We start from the raw sequence: 18,544 nt of genomic DNA on the forward strand, positions 1-18,544 counted from the left end.
CTGGGGAGTTGTATGCTGTGAATTTCTAGGCCTCTTACAGAGCAGAAAAATATTCAAGATTTGAATTAAAAATCCTTAAATGATCCCAGAATGGTCATACCCTTGAGTAGTATTAAAATATTGCTGGAGTGACGACTCTAGATAAGCCTTAACCCAGCCTAAATGCAAGACTTAAAAGAATTATGCTGATCTACTAATGGCTTTCCAGAACCAAGTCTGACAATCATTTATAAAGACAACAAAATACAACATAGCACCTCAACAATGTGCAAGTCCAAATGGTATCATCTAATCTATGTCATCTCCCAAAGAAATAAGTTGTGAACCACAACCATAAGAAAACATTAGTCAATAAAGATAGACTCAGAAATGACAAAAAGAATGGTCATTTTACAACTAACATGTTGATAATAAAACGAATCACAGACCATTTAAAAAAAGAAAAAAGGAAAAAAAACTGACTATGGGCAAAATAGTTCTTTCTCATGAACACAAACACCCAAACCATTAACTAAATATTAGCAAGGCAAATCCAGCAAATTTTAAAAATAATAAGGGAGATCAATTCTAGGAATTCAAGGTCATCTAGGATTTGAACATCAATCATTGTAATTCAACATTTTAACAGAATAAAGGACAAAGTGTTATGCTTATCTATAAAGATGTAGAAAATACATTTGAATAAATTCATTAATGATAAAAATCTCTATCACACTAGGACTAAAACGAACTTCTTTGATCTGATAAAGTATGTTTATGAAAACCCTATAGTTAATTCTTAAATAAATGGTAAAAATTTAAGTTGTTTCCCCTTAAATTAGAAACATAGTAAGCATATAAGCTCTTACCGCTGGTATTCAGCACTATTCTTGGGGGATGGGTATACTAGCCAGTGCAGTAATATAAAAAAAAAAAAAGTACATGCAGTCTTGAAAAGAAATTGAAAAAAAAAATCAGGAACATATTTTATAACATCTACCAAAAAATCTCCTAGAATTAATAACTGAATGTATTATAGTTGTAGGATAGAAACCAAAATACCAAGTTAATGGATGTCTTTTATAAACTAGTAATAAAAAAACTAGAAATTGAAAATAAAGAATATTTCCTAAAAATAATGTCAAGAAATATAAAGTACTTAAGCATGAATTTTACAAAATAGGCTCATTCCTTGCTCACATAAAACTGTTAAACTTCTGAGAGAAATTAAAGAACGGTAGATCATGGACTAAAGGACTCAATATTACTAACATGTCATGTATACTTAATTGATCTAAGTTTTTATTACAATCCCAATGTAAATTCAGTATTCCTTTTTGTAGAAACTGATAAGGTTGTTCTAAACTTTGTGTGGAAATGCATGCAGTTGGAGGATTCACACTTCCACATTTAGAGATTTAGTATAATTTACAAAAAGAGTCATAATCTGGAAAAAAGAGATTCCAGAAATAAATATAAATACTTTCCCCCTATAATCATCCCCATACATGGCTGATTTTTGTTTTCAGAAAGGAGCCATAAATACAAACAACAATAAATGTTAACAAGGATGTGGGGGGAAAAGGTACACTCAAACACTGCTGGTGGAACTGCAAATTGGTGCAGCCAATATGGAAAGCAGTATGGAGATTTCTTGGAAAATTGGGAATGGAACCACCATTTGACCCAGCTATCCCTCTCCTTAGTCTATACCCAAAGGACTTAAAACAGCATACTACAGGGACACAGCCTCATCAATGTTTATAGCAACACAATTCACAATAGCTAAACTGTGGAACCAACCTAGATGCCCTTCAATAAATGAATGGATAAAATAAAAGTGGCATATATACACAATGGAATATTACTCAGCAATAAAAGAGAATAAAATCATGGCATTTTCAGGTAAATGGATGAAGTTAGAGAAGATAATGCTAAGTGAAGTTAGCCAATCCCTAAAACACAAATGCAAAATGTTTTCTCTGATATAAGAAGTCTGATTCATAATGGGGTAGGGAAGAGGAGCATGCGAGGAATAGAAGAACTCTAGATAGGACAGAGGGGTGGGAGGGGAAAGGAGGGGGAAGAGGGTTAGAAATTCTAGTGGAATGTGATGAAAGTCATTATCCAAAGTACTTGTATGAAGACACGAATTGGTGTGAATATTCTTTGTATACAACAAGAGATATGAAAAATTGTGCTCTATATGTGTAATAAAAATTGTAATTCATTCTGCTATCATACATAAATTTTAAGAAATTAATTTTAAAAAAGAATTCAATGCAGAAAAGAGTCCTTTCAACAAATGGCCCTAGTACAATAAGACAGCTATGTGCTGGAGAGAAAAAAGCCTCAACACTTACACTAAACACAAAAATAACTCAAAATATGTCAAAAATATTAACATTAAATCCAGATCTGTAAATTTGCCTTCTTTTGAGTCAGTAAAGATTTCCTAGATAGGACACAAAATGCCCAAACTAAAGACAAAATAATGACTCAAACTTTATCAAAACTAAACTCTTACCAAATAATTAAAAAAAAAACCAACTAAAATCTTCTGGTGTTCAAATGATGAATAAAAATTTGAAAATGAAAGTCCAAAGACTAAAAGAAATTGTTTACATGAAATATGTCTCACAAATGACTTTCATCTAGAATGTGCATTGAACAAAACTTAAAAATAAGAAAATTGATTCACTGAAAAATAGGGGAAATATCTGAACAATTTACAAAACAAGGCATATGATTTGCCAAAACCACTGACACTTTAATTTCACTTGAAAAGACAGTTCTATCATTTATTCTTCAGGAGAATGTAATTTTCAAACAACAATGAAATATACTACATATCCACAAAAATGGCCCAAATTATAAAGGACAGTATATCAAGCGTTGGTGGGAATATGGAGAAACTAGAACTTTCATACATTCTTAGTAGTAACATAAACCCTTAGAATCATTTAGAAAACAATTTGGCAGGTTTTTTTTTTTTTCAATTAAGCAGATACATCTCATATATACATCATTCCTACTTTATTAATTTATTTAAAGTAAATAAAAACATTCTGGCTGTGCAAATATTTTTAATATTCATAGTAGCTCTAGTCATAATGGTGAAAATCTATAAACAATAGGTGAATTGTGGTATAGTCATATAGAGGGATATCTTTTGGCAACAAAATAAACAAACAATTGATATAAACACCAAAATGAATGAATCTCAAAAGCATTATTCTTTATGCCACAGAAAAGCCAGAGAGATTAGAATAAATGCTTCATAACTCCTTTCCATGCATGTTAGAAATCAGATGAGTGGCTGCCTGGAGCCCAGGATGGAGGGAATTATCAGGAAAGAAGCAGAGGGCAACTTTGGGGACGATGATGTTCTGCAGTTGGTAATGGTGTTGGTTTCATGGGTATACATATTTATATACACACTTGCCAAAACTCAAGCTATGCATTTAAAAATGGATGTATTTTATTAAGTATGTGCATATATCATTGACTTTGAAATATCAAATACGTCAGAAGGAGAGTCAGATAACTAACTTTCTGTTACAGGCTAACCTGTTGCCTCCAAAATCCATGTGTTAAAGGCCTACCTCCTAGTACTCCAGAAGGTGTTTGTATTAGAGATCAGATCTTTGAAAACATAATTAAGAGGAAATGAGGTCACTGGGGGCGGGGGGAGAACTGACCCAGTATCACTAGTGTCTCTTTATGAGAAGAGTAGAACGAACACACACACACACACACACACACACACACACACACACACACACAACTACGTGAAGACACGGGCAGAAAGGAAGCCAAGGAAACAGGCCTCAGAATAAAACCAACCTAGATCCTGAATTCTGACAAAATAAATTTCTATTTGTTTAAGCTCTTCAGTCTGTGGCACTTTGTTAATAGTAGCCCTAACAAACAAATACATTCCTACAATGTTGTTGAGATAATTAAATGAGATTATAACTCTTAAGGACGCATGAAATCAACATTCTCCCTCCTTAGTTTTACCAGTGACTAGGAAAATCTAGATTCAAGATTAATTGGCAAGCCTGAGATTCCTCTCGGATGACTGGAAAGTTTTCCAGAATCTTCTATTGTACTACTAGACTAGATCCATTTAAAATTCTAAGCATAATGGTTCTACTACCACCTATGAATATGAGCGAGCTTTTAGCTCACTTATAATGGGTAACAATGGTTTGATAAGCTGTTAAAATATTGAAATGTTTTCATACAGAATAGCACAGAAATGCATCCATAGTTATTTGGCAATACATAAACCCATTCCCTCCCCAGTTGCCCTCCTGGTCTCTCCCCTGAGACCCTCAGACTTCTCATGACACAGCACTTAAAGGGGACACACCTGGCAAAAGTGAAAGGGTATGTTCTGATAAACCAAAGCCCTTTGCCAAACTTTGGGTTAGATACTCTGGACATCACTGGTGTCTCAAGGTGTGAGAAGGAAGACAATAAGAAAATAAAGGTAAGAAAGTGTTTTTTAAATTAGGAATTTGTTTAATATCTAGAAAATGTTCATTTTATTGACTAAATGTAAAACTTACTCTCTTTGATTTCATCGCTCTTAATATAGGATAATGTTTGCAATGTTTTCAATTATAAAACTCACCTGTTCATCCAAATTTAGGGTAATGCATTCATTGGCCTTCCCCAGTATCAGGTATTGTGGATATCTATATGTCCCCTCACTTACAGATATTAGCCAAATCCACCGCCCCCCCTCTCTGTCTCTCTGTGTGTGTGTGTGTGTGTGTGTGTGTGTATGTGTGTGTAAATGTGAATTACAATAAAGAACAGGGGTTCTTTGATGTACTGGTCATATAGTATAAAAAGGACTCTTGCAATGCTGCAATATAATAGTGTTTTATTCATTTAAATTTTAAATGTAAGCACCATGCAGGATTTACAGCATTTGTCTTGGAACCAAAGCTAAAACAAAGGAGAAAATTATAAATAAAAACTATTAGCCACTGCATTGCCATTCTCATTGCAATGTCAGTGCTTAATCACCTCAAATAGCTTAGAAGATGGATGGTTTTGGAGGAAGCACCAGTGAGGTTTTCTCTGGCTTTGCAATAAAATCTACTGTGCTGAGTTCAGAGCCACTGTAGTGTGTGCTACAAGAGGCTGGTTTTAATCAATATCACTATTATCTAGGAATTATAGTTCAGAAATATACTGAAGTTTACTTTGGCATCTTAGAACGATGTGCTCAGTCTCAGCTCCATCCTGTTGTGGTGCTTTGGCCCACTCCTGAGGGTTAGCATGACTTTTTATTTCAAGAAAAGTTCTGACAGCTGAACTTCCCACTCTAGAGGTTCAGAGTACAGGGTAAGGAATTGAAATCAAACTATCTGGAAAGACAAGTGTGGGAAGTTCTCAAAGGTTGAAATTTTAAGAAATGTGCATGGGAGAAGAACAGAAATTGAGATCATCTCTTTGGATCAAATGCTAGTAGTTATTATCTTCCATATTATATCATCATTACCACCATGCACACTACTTCTTACTAACCCAAGGTCTTGTTTTATGAAAAGGGATTACCAAAAGACATTACGAGCGATAATTTCCTCCAAAAGCTTATCATTTAGCACGAAAGATGAGGCATATAGTTTAAGAAGGAGGGCTTTTTGATTTACTGTTGATATGAGCAGGGGAATTGAAGTGATTAAATGTAAAACTAAAAGTGACGTGGTGTTGCTTACTCTTCAAGCTGCATAGAGTACAGCACACAGGAAAGCAATACAAGGACCTCTGAGTTGATTAGACATGAGTTCAAGTCCAAGTCCCATCAGTTATCCTCTCAATTCTAAAACAGCCATATTAAAAGTTTTGAGATTAAGTAAACTAATGCATTAAAATCATTTAACACAAGGAATAGCATATAAACCATGCCTGAAAAACAAAAAAAAACTCAAAACAAAAAAAAATTATTAAACATGGCAGAGAGGTAATATAGACAATAAAGTTGGAACTAAATAGAAGTCATAGTCTAGAAAAGTCTGGGCTGGGCTCTTTTTTCTATAGATACTAAAAAGACTCAATGTTTTCAGCTTAGTATCTTACTAAAATAAGAAATAGAAGAAGAAAGATACAACAGAAGACCTTTTCTATTTTTCTCTTTTAATGCAGAAAAGAAGGAAAAATGTAGTCAATATTTCCAAAAGTATACATGTTTAGAATAGCCTCCATAGATGACATATTTAATGCCACAGAATTATATTTCCTTCTCTTGGCCTATTTTGGGACATCATTTTTTAGCCAAAAATTAAGGAAGATTCTTTCTTCTTGCTGAGCCAATTTAAGTAATAAGATATATTTCTGTGAAACAGTAAAGGGTTCCCAGAAAATAGGAAATACAACAGATTTCTGGAAAAATTCCTTTATTTGCTATGCAGCTTAATGTTACTTAATAATTATATACCCACACTGGATTCACAAGTTTCAGTCAAATGAATATTTCTCCTTTAATTGTTTCAAAGGTCTCATATTTTCTAGAGTAGATTTTTAAGAATTAATTCATCCAGGATTAATGTTGACAGAACACTACATCTGTGCCTTGAAATGACCTGCACACTTGTTTTATAAGAAGATTATTGACAGCAATAAAAACCAATTACAATTTCCCATATGGGTGTTAGAAAGCAGATTTTCATCTTCTCTAAAAGAAATTATCAAGTGTTATGTAAACAAAAATTCTCATGCAAGTGCAAGCTAAAATAACTTTAATGCATCTTGTACTGTCTTTATCACCTTAATCTCAAATTACATATTGGTATAGAATAACATAAGGCTAGTACATACCTACTACAATATATCAAGTCCATAAGAAGGAAACCTCAGCAAAATTGTACAAAGACCTCTGTGAGAATAAACATCATTAATAGGCTCTACAATTAATGCTTTTTAATCTCTTGTACTACTGTAACATGTTTTTATAGATTCTCAATTGTGGAATCATACTGCACAGAGAATTTAAGGTTAAACCAAGAAAGTTTAAAATCTTTGAGGATATTTAAAAAAATAATAATGGTACCATCCAATGGAGCTATGGGAGGGAGGGGAGGAGGAGAGGTGCAAGACACAGTGGGTATGCTGAAGCCTTTGTTTTCTAAAAGAAACAAAAGATATTGTGTAAGTTAATGAAAAATAAAAAGATACACTTAATAATATTATTTAAACTTAAAAGAAAGACAATGAAAAACATTAAATAGTAATATAGGTTTATAACTTGAATGGTAAGAGGAGGGAAAATATAAAATAGTGAGCTAAATTCTTTTTCATGCATAAAAGGGAGTTAATAGCTGTTATCTTAAGAAGTAATGAAAAAGATATATGCATATTGTTTAGAACTATAGTGATGAGTCCCAGAAGAACTGAAAGCAGAAATAGTTAAGGTGATTATCCCTGGCTGGTAATCAGGAACAAGGGCAAAAATAAATGGCAGCTTTGCTTTGGTTGTCAAAACCTCTACTATGTAAATACTACATATCTATCTTCCCTTTAAAAATATTACAAATGTACATGCAATTTTATTGTCTGTACATAATTAAAAACTAATAAAATCACAGCATCCTACATACATGGAGCAACACATAAAAATTTATGGAACACTGACAATTATAAGTAATTATGAGTTATGATCATGGAATTATAATTCCTTTTGCCACAGGAACCTGTGGATAGATTGGGTTGCTATAATTAAATTTCCCCCCTTCTTATAGATATGGTAACAGATTATTGGCTCCCAGAAAGATAATTAGTGGAAAACACATGGAGAGTTTGTACATGGCCAAGTAAGGGCTTTAACACAGGTCTCTGACTTCTAGTTCAAAGTCATTCCACCAGAAAGGCTGGAACTTTTATTTTCCCTAGACCTCAATGATATAATAGCCCTCTATCCTCCTCTGGAATGTGAGCTTGACTGCTGGATTATCAAAAATCCTCATCAGTCTCTGAATTCCTGCAAGGAAATTTCCTATCCACATTTCATCTTCTTGAGAGGGAGAAGAAAAGTTTAATAGGTACATGTGACAGTGGACTTTTCATTTCTATGACAAAATAGCTGAGGTACCCAACACATATGATGGAAAACCTGTTTATTTGACTCACAGTTTCGGAGGTTGACCTTGTCACATTGGGCCATTTGCACTAAAACACATCATGGTGGGAACATGTGGCAGGGAAAGACTGCCCATCTCATAGTGGTCAGAAAGCAAAAGAAAAAGAGGATGGGACCTGGGGGTACCACTCTTCTTTTCAACTTGCCCCCAGTGATCTAACCTCCTTCCTCTATGCCCCACCTCCCAACAGTGCCCCAAGTTGGTGATCAATTATTTAACATATGGGCCATTGGGAAACATTTCAAATCCAAATGACAGCATCACATATTTAGACATCTTTGTTATCAGATTTTGGAGGGCTAACAGAATGAAGTTCTATGTGTCCACTCGCATCTCCGCAGATTTTATCACTAGATTTCACAATTCTATGATACTTTTTCTAAAGCAGTGTTACTCAGGAGAAATAAATATGAGCTACAAATGTAATTTTGCATTATCTATTAGCTACATCAAAAACTAGAACTATGAAATTGACTTTAACCAAATGTCATTGATATCATCATTTCAATACGCACATTAAAATGCATGTGTATAAAAATAAAAATATTTTTAAATTATGGGATACTTATGAACCCTGTCTATTAAGAGTAGCCATATTTCCAAAGCTTAATAATCCCGGTGTTTAATGACTACCATATTGGACAGTACAAGTTCACAGATTCTAGAGACATCTCTCTTCAGATTTTGTAAACCTAATATCTCAAACTGGAAAGGCAGAGGATAGAAAGAGAGCTATATTTTAAACCATCAAATATTGCAGAAGTAGTTTTAGTGATGGACTCAACTATTTGCCAAACCATCCATTTAATGACTCAAAAATGTATTGTCTAGATGATTTTATAAAGGAAAACTATCTTAAATTATAAATCAATTGTACTGTTAAATATCCCTATTCTCCAGGTTTTTTTTAAATCACAATTAGATTTTTAAATTTCATATCTTGCATATGGCCCAGCTGGTATTTTCCCTTGTTATAAACAGTGAGATAACTATCAAGGATATAGTTAAGATAAGGTAATATTATTTTCAGCCTTCGCCAACCACTCATCATGTTGAAAATTCATAGAGGAACTGCCTGAGAACTAAAGGACATCATCAGTCTCTGGTCTTCCACTACTAATGCTTCCTTGAGGCTCTTTCCTAATAAAATTGTTCACATCAGAGTGAAATGAAATAACCTTTTCACAGAAAAAAAAATACCTATGGATAATGAGCTGAAAATCAAGGCGATGTCCTGAAGTTCCCAATCTACAACATATGTAGAAATAGTTACTAGCTGATTAGATGCATCTGCTCGAGTAAGCAAAAGAACAATCACTCTTTGCTAAGTTAATAATATTTACTGTCACAACTAGAAGGAGAATTACAGCCAGTTCAGCATATTAGCTGAACATTATCCATAACAATATAAGCACACACACTCACAAAGCTCCTTACCAACTGTATTAGATGTGAAATCATTATCTCAGCAAATACAATCTAATCAGAAAACAGTAAGAAATCGCATCATATAAATAAATTTATTCAGTGATTTAAGACGTATTTACATACAAATTTAGTAGGCTCATCAGAATACTGTTTTATCAAAGCACCTTTACTATTGGAAAATAAAAAGCATCTGATCTTGAAATTTTTAAAATCAAAATTGCCTCTTCCAAATCAAACGCTACAGAATTACCTGGTTACACTCTAGTACCTATGGAAAACCCATAATAAATTCTACAAATGTATGAAGTACTCTCCTTCATAGAGTAACAAGGCTGGTCAGACTCTTACTTATTTATTCATTCACTTATTCAATGACATTTTCTGCATTCAATCATTTGTGTCTCCAATGCATTTATGCATTCTCTACTCAACCATCTGTATTTCCAATGAATCTCTAACTCTTGTCAGAGCTCACATCACAGTGAACAAAAACTTATGAAAGGGAACTAAAAAGTCATTTTAAACTCTATCTCATGTATCTCTGTTCTTTGCATTGAATTTCTCAATATGTGAGGGGGATTTCCTGATCATAACAACATGTTCTGAAGTCCCCCTTTTTACGCCCTTTCTTCATATACTAAAAGGACCATTCTCAAATCTCCTCCAAAGGTTGTCTGAGGCATTCCTCATTCAGTTCTAACTTAAGGCTTCTCTTCCCTTTCTCCTTATTTTAATTCTCTATTACAAAATTGGAAAAAAAAATCCAGGTTAGTGAAGGCAGAAGCCCCCAAAGAAACTGAGAAAAGGGAGAGAAATAAAATGGCAAAACTTTTATCTTTGTTTAAAAGAAGGGAAAGATAGGGAGGGACATTTGTGACTCAATAAGGTTTTTGCCTTATTACATGTCCACTCAATAAACATTTTAGTACCTAGAAATCAGTACCATAGAAGCAAAAGTGAGACAAAAAAAATCCCCATATTAAGTGGCTCCAACATAGTATTGTGTGCAGGTGTATATGTGTTTGTGTGTGTATGTGCGTGCGCGCAGTTGTGTGTGTGTATTTCAGGGGGTGTTATAAAAATAATTTTATTTAAATTTTATTAGTACCTGCTGGGCATGGTGGCACATGCCTATAATCCTGGCAACACTGGAGGCTGAGGCAGGAGGATTGCAGGTTCCAGGACAGCCTCAGCAACTTGAGTAAGGCCCTAACAAATTGTTGAGACACTGTGGAAGGGCCAGGGATAGAGATGAGTGGTAAATTGCACCCTGGGATAAATCCCCAGTTCTCCAGCCCCCAAATTAATTAATTAAATTAGTGTCTGAACTAAGATGATTAAAGGAAAAAGAAAGGGATAATTGATAGAATTCTACTATCTGAGATATAAAAGATGAGCAAAGGGATTTTTCCTAGATGTTTCCCAGATGATCCGTTTGGATGAATGGTTGAATCAATATAAGAACAGGGAAGAAAGAAGAGAGAAAGGGAAGGAGGAAGGGAGAAAGGAAAACTCAGAGTGAATCTGATGTTTGATCTTGAAGAAGCAGAGCTTGCAATGCCTGTGTTATTTACATGCATCCATCAGTGGAGATGTGGGGGAAATTAGAAGCCTGGATCTCAGGAAATACAGACTTATGTCATCAGCATACACATGGTGCTTGAAGAGCATGATTACTCTGTCACAGGAAGAGTTCACACAGTGAGAATAAAATAGAGAAAAGCATCACCACTTAACTGATAGGCAGAGGGAAAATCAAACTTGAAATGAGGGTAGCAAAGAACCAAGAGAAAGCATTGATGAAGCTGGGAGCTGTCTCAATAGAATGCTCTGTTCCTGAGAAGCAAATGTGTGAGTTCCATTTCTACCAATAAATCATATTTATTCCACCATAGTTCTACCCCAGGTATGAGTCCACAGTATATTGGACTTGAAATACATAAGACTTGAAGTTGTCCTGTGCTAACAAGTGTGTACTTTGAATCATTTAAAATGAAATATCCCTTGTATAATCCTTGGAACTCTCTGGAGAGAGATCTGTAGTAAATTAATACAGATTGGCATGAAGATGCATTTTCAACAACTTTGGAAAAGCAGCCAACATTCAAGAATGGTTAGAAATGAACTGTGTGTCCTAGGTTGACATTTTCCTAAAGAGAAATATTTGATGTCTGTAGATTTGGGGAAAAAAGCATTTAAGTTGTGGTTTTTCATGGTGAAGGAAAGCTAAGTTTATCCAGCTCCTGTAAGAAATAAAGGAAGACTAAACAAAAAAGATTAGATTAATATCTTTCAACATATACATATGCCCCTTGGAACAATCTAGATTGTTTTATGGTTTGGATGTGAGGCATCCCCCAAAAGCTCATGTGTGAGACAGTGCAAGAAGGTTCAGAGGAGAAATGATTGGGTTGTGAGAGTCTTAACTCAATCAGTGAATTAATCCCCTGATAGCGATTAATTGAGTAGTAACTGAAGTGGTAGAGTGTCTGGAGGAGCTGGGAGTTGGAGTGTGGTTTTGGAATATATATTTGTGTCTGGCAAGTGGAGAACTCTTGAAGAGGAAAGGTGAATGGGGCCTCACTAAGTTGCTGAGGCTGGCTTTGAACTTGCAATCCTCCTTCCTCAGCTTCCTGAGCTTCTGGGCAGTGTCAAATTCTTAAACACACCCTGGTCCCTTCTACCATGTCTAGAGGCAAATATCTACTGACTGGAATAATGATGCAATTCCTATCTTTGAGAGAACTATTTCTTACTTTGGGCTTGGTGGTGATTTACTAACTAGAAGATATGACGACATAGCAAAATTTTGTATATCTTTATCGACAGGCTGCCTGAACAACAATAAATAAAATTTCAAGAACATTCTCAAGTACCCTATAGCTTTTAAATTTAAATATAAAAGTTATCATTTAAAAATTACCTGAGGATGGATATGGAGATATCTATACACACATGTATAGATATTATAATAGATACATAATCACCTTCTAAAAGGTAGTAAGGTCTTGAAAATGGATGTCACTTCTGAATGATAGCATGAAAAAATAAGTTTAGTTTTAGTCAGCTTTTTTGCTGCTGTGACTAAAATACCCAATCAGTACAATTATAGAGGAGGAAGAGTTTATTTGAGGGCTCAGGGTTTCAAAGGTCTTAGTCCATCCAAGGCCAGCTCCATTCCTTAGGGCTGGAGGTGAGGCTGAACATCATGGTGGGAGAAGGTGGCAGAGGGAAGCAGCTCATATCATGGTGATCAAGAAGCGGGGAGAGAGTTCTCCACTTGCCAGACACAAATATATATCCCAAAGCCACACTCCAATTCCCAGCTCCTCCAGACACCCTACCACTTCAGTTACTACTCAATTAATTGTTATCAGGGGATTAATTCACTGATTGAGTTAAGACTCTTAAAACTCAATCATTTCTCCTCTGAACCTTCTTACACTGTCCCACACATGAGCTTTTGGGGGATGCCTCACATTCAAACCATAACAGTAATCTAGATTGTTCCAAGGGGTATAGGTATATGTTGAAAGAAATTAATCTAAGATTACCAGGATAGAATTTGATTGTGAATAAAATGGTAGAGCTTTGGCATGGTCATTATGGGACATATTTTAGAGATAAAGCCTACATTCTGAATAAGAGAAAACCTTTTCTTTATGGTTTGCTAAAGGAATCATTACTATCATAAGCCTCAGATCCACCTTGCCTGAACCCATTCCCCCACTAATTCCCTTAGTTAAGTGCAGTTTTCCATCTTGACCATTACTGTCAAGGTTACTAACCCTCAGCACACCACTCCTCTGACATCAGCTCAGAGTCCTTCAAAGTCTGTGATGATTTCCCCTGATGGCTTTACTAGTAGTTCAATTTCTTTCCCTTTTCCCCATGAGCTTTCTTAGCTCCTGCTTCAATCGTACCTGCATTCTTCCTCCCTTGGATTGGAATCCGACACCAAGACATACCAAACAAATTCAGAGACACCAACGTGGTTCCAGTTCTAGCCCAAGCGTGTTTGTGATCACACACATATACAGAACTATCTCTTCCCGTAAGAACAAAATGATTCTCTCAGCACTTTCTCTCCTAACCTATCAACTACAACTTTAAGTTCATCTTCCTGAAGAAAGTTTGACCCAGTGATTCAGCCCTCATCCATATACTCTTCTCACCACCTAAACTTCCATAGCTTCCCCAGTCATTGTCACTCTAGTCTATGGTCAACCACCTTTCATGAATCTAGCACTACCCATGCATTCCAGGTGAAATTTAGCCTTACCAACCCACAGGCAACTACAGTCCCTCCAGGTATCACCACCTCTTTTTTTCTTTTTTCAGTCACAATTAACTACATGCAATTCCCTGACTATTCCAGATTCTGGGTATTACTATCTTTTCTAGAAATGTTCCTCCTCTATAGCTCCATTTCTAACTCTTCATCTCCATGGTTTCCTCTAACGATTCATAACATAACTTAAATGTCTCTTCTATGTATCACATGTTAGATTTTATAGAAATATTTTATATTTCACAATGCTTTGTAATTATAATTAATGTCTAGTTACTACCAAACCTCTACCCTCCATGGGGCAGGAGAGGATCCTATCATGACATAGTGCCAGCTATAAATAGGCACTTCATATATGTTTATGGGATCAATGATTGAGCTTAATGCAATTGGGGGCAAATTAAAGTTTCCAAATCCAGTTATCTACCTTTGTTATGTGATTGAAATATTACTATATTAGAAAGAAAGAAACTTGGGCACTAAGATTTAATGAAGCCAACCATAGTAGGGAAACATACTTTAAAATTTTTTGTCCAGCAAATTGCCCTTGATTCAGTTCTTCCCAATGTGCCACTAATGTAACAATTGTGGTGTTTATGGATTTATTAAATAGATTAAGAATTGAGCACCTACAGTATTCTAGGGATTGTGAACATAAGAAGTAAAATAGTAAGAGACACATAGTTACCGGGAGAAAAAAGGTGAACATACACACAATAGTCTAAAATTAGAATTAAAATGATGAAACAGGATTGGGAAACACAGTCATTGTCACACACTTACTTTGCTTCTGAAAAGAAAACAAACCTGCTGTCCTGCAAATGCTAGATAATAGAAAAGAAAATAACTTTTTTTTCTCCTTGTTTATCCCACTCAGAAAGAGGATACGAACCAACTAAAACACTGTATGGGATCTGCTGCTGGATGGGTTTTACTTTTTGAGGCAGGCAGAGTGACATTTCCTTCCCTTTCCCACCCCCTAAGGGAACCACCCCTCTTTCTATATTGACAAAAGCGGGGCGGGATGCTCAGAAAACAACTGGCCAGAATGTTGAAACAGATCTTAAGTACATGCGTTAAAAAAAAAAAAAAGGTCTTAGTGTGTTCAAAAAATTTTATAATTAAAATTAGGAAGAAAGAAGAGAAAATGCACCAAAGTACTAAGAATATAATAATCTTCAGGCCCAGGAAGAAACATTTATGAATGTAGCTAAACCTTCTTCCCCAAAGTACTCAGTTAATGTTCATTTGCAGCCGTTAATGCTGAGTTACTTTGTGAGTAAACTTAGGTTTCCATAGAACTAAAATGGTGTTGATTTCTGTCCTCTAATTTGTCTCCATATCAAAAGTTACCAAAGTTTTCACATTTCTCTACATTTGTTTCCATTTCCAGATGAGCTCTTTGATCAGGAAATCCTAAAAAGAATGGCATTGGCTTATAGCGGTTTTGAACTATAAGTTGAATGGTTATTAAATGAGTTATATAAACTAATTATGAAACAAATAAAAAAAGCCTTAGGACTAGAATATTGTTTCCTTTTTATTTTCCACTGGTGCAGTATAGTCATACTTCATAGTGGGATCCGTCATGCCATGTTTGTACATGCACATAAAGTAGGACCAGGATATTCTGAGAACTATTCTTTTTCATTTGTTGCATGGATTCAAATTGTTACAAAGGAAATGAGATGGGGGTGTCATGGAATGGAATCTCAATTTGGCTGTGTTAGGTAAAAGCCTGTCAAATTCCAGAAACCAAAATGAGCGATTGCATTAATTTGCTCTCTTGCTGTGTATATGAGAAGATTAAACAAATGGATACTCAAGCAGAAGTCCAGTGAGATAAAAGGCAATCCTTAAACTCCGTTTGTAAACACAGGTGCACATCTTTTCCTTCAAGGAGAAGTTGACAACATGTTAGAGGAAGCATAGGAAGAAAAGCTGTGGGACAGAACAGAACATGAGAATGAAGATCCAGAAAAAGAGCCTGGATGTAAAGCTGATTTATCATGGAATCAGTACATAAGTTTAGAAAGGAGTGTGACCCCTTTGACACAGAAAAGCCCTAAGCAAGGCACAGGTCAGGTATTAAAGACCCCCTGAGGGCCAGTATTTCAGGATTTTAAGGAAGCAAATACAACAGAGGAATTAAATTCCTTTGGGGGGGCGAGTAGGGGGGTCCTGGGGATCAAATCCAGAGGTGGTTAACCACTGAGCCACATCCCCAGCCCTTTTTATTTTTTATTTTGAGCCAAGGTCTCACTGAGTTGCTTAGGGCCTCACTAAATTGCTGAGGATGGCTTTGAATTTGTGACCCTCCTCCCTTGGCTTCCTGAGCTAATGGGATTACAGACACATATCACTGAGCTCCACCTAAATTTCTTTTGAAGAAGCAAAGAGAAGGAGGAAATAAGAGAGAACAAAACAATGAATGAGAACAAGTCTATAATAAATACATAATTTGTATTTTTAATAAGAAAAATTTAATTGACCCCAGGTTTACTCAAAAAAGAAATTTAAGCTGGGTGCAGTGATGCATGCCTGTAATCCCAGCAGTTTGGGAGGCAGAAGCAGGAGGATCGTAAATTCAAAGCCAACCTCAGCAACTTAGTGAGGCCCAACGCAACTCAGCAAGACTCTGGGGTTGTGGCTCAGCAGTAGAGTGCTTGCCTAGCATGTGTGAGGCCTTGGGTTTGATCCTCAGCACCACATAAAAATTAAATAAATAAAATAAAGATATTGTGTCAACTACAACTAAAAAATAAATATTAAAATCAGGGAGCAGGGAATGTGACTCAGGGCTTAAACACTGTGGGGTTCAATCCCCACGGGTAAGCGAGAAATGAGACAGAGGAGACCAGGCAGAGAGACACAGGAGAGTTTATTTATCAGAGCTGACAAGTAAAGGCCATCTCTCTATAGGAGATAGAGGCAAAACAGGCTTGGGTTCCAGGACTTTTATAGGGCAGGCTCAGGAATCAGAGCTGGAGGGGTCCTAATGCAGCATTAGGGGTGGGGTTGGTATGAGGGAGTGGAGAGCCTTTCTCAGAAATGCCCTTGGGCAGGAAAACAAAACTTTTTCCTTAAAATGGTGGCTGTCACTTAAGATGACCATCCAGATTCTAAGCAAGGACTATATCCCCCCTCTTTTTTTAGTGGGGGGCACTTAGGGGACAGGACGCACACAGGTCAATCTTCTATAACTGCTTCCTGCTAGGAAGGAGTGGCATTTGAATCCCTCATTAGGGGCGTGGGATATCATTGGAATGATGACAGATTTTGAGTGTGGTGGAATGCACTCTCCACAGCCCAATTTTTGGTGAGGGATTGATAATCCTGTAACAAAAGCTGGTTTATAGTTTGGTAAAAGATTTTTTTTTTAATCTGGTCTTGAACAAATCTAATGACGCAGGGGGCTAGCATTAAGAGAAGGACTATGTATGACAAGGAGAGGGGTCAGGAAAGAAAGTGCCTAGGAGAAGGGGGTTACTCAGCTGCCATCCTTCAGCAGAGGAGAGCTGTGGTTTCCTAGGTCCTGTTAGAGTTGTCTTATCTTGTCTTTTACTACCCCAGATTGATTGACATAAAAGTAGCATTCCTCCTATAGGTACAGACAAAGTCCTTCTGGGGTTGTAAAAAGATCAAGGCCCCTTTGATTCTGCAGAACCACAGCAGGTAAAGAATCAAGCTGGGATGGTATGGTTAATGGCTTGAGCAAGTTGCTATAAGTCTCCTTGAAATTGAAATGATGATCCTGGTAATATTACCCCTGGGAGGTGAGTGCAGAATGAGGGAGGAGGGCAAGTAAGAAAAAAAGGAAGGATGGTACTCGTGGTTCTGCAGTGTCCTCGTGGTCCTCAGAGACGGAAGGAAGATTGGGGTGTGGGGGGCTCCAGCCTTGGAAAAATGCATCTTGAGAGGGCCTGTGGAGGTCACTGTATAAAAGGGTGGAGAAAACTGGTCCTATTTTATAATCAGCTACGTGCAAATATAAACAAATTTTCTCTTCTACAAAATGAAAGAATTTGACTGGAGAAAATGTGTGGCATTTTTATAAAATGAGAATCCTAAGTCATTGTGTATAAATGTAATTAGATGTTACAGTGAGAGAGCAAGAGGTGTCAGAAGAAATGCCAAAACACAAAAGAAAGCAATGGCCAACCTCACATCAGCAAAAGCCCCAGTGCTCTTTGTACTCCATTCCCACAGAGGCAGGCAGCAGATAAAGCAGAGGGTGTAATGGCTCTGTCTTGACCTCTAGAGCTCTCAAAGAATGCTGTCTGGAAACACTCAGATGTGGATTTCACTTTTTTTTTTTTTTTTTGTACTGGGGATTGAACTCAGGGGTACTTGACCTCTGAGCCACATGTCCAGACCTATTTTGTATTTTATTTAGAGACAGGGTCTCACTGAGTTGCTTAGCGCCTCGATTTTTGCTGTGGCTGGCTTTGAACTCATAATCTTCCTGTCTCAGGCAGCCGCCCCCCTCTCTCCTCCCCTCCCCCGAAATCACTGGTATTATAAGTGCCACCATGCCCAGCTGGACTTCACATTCTCTACAGATATACTAAGCATAAAATATTACAACTATTTGCCTGCCTACCTACATAGAAACTTGCATAAAACTTTGTAGATGTATTTCTGTAGTTTACAGCATTTACCTGGACAAGGTCATGTTCATTGTTTCATT

This window comes from Ictidomys tridecemlineatus, chromosome 9 (genome assembly GCF_052094955.1).
Source record: "Ictidomys tridecemlineatus isolate mIctTri1 chromosome 9, mIctTri1.hap1, whole genome shotgun sequence".
In the NCBI taxonomy this organism is placed as follows: domain Eukaryota; kingdom Metazoa; phylum Chordata; class Mammalia; order Rodentia; family Sciuridae; genus Ictidomys; species Ictidomys tridecemlineatus.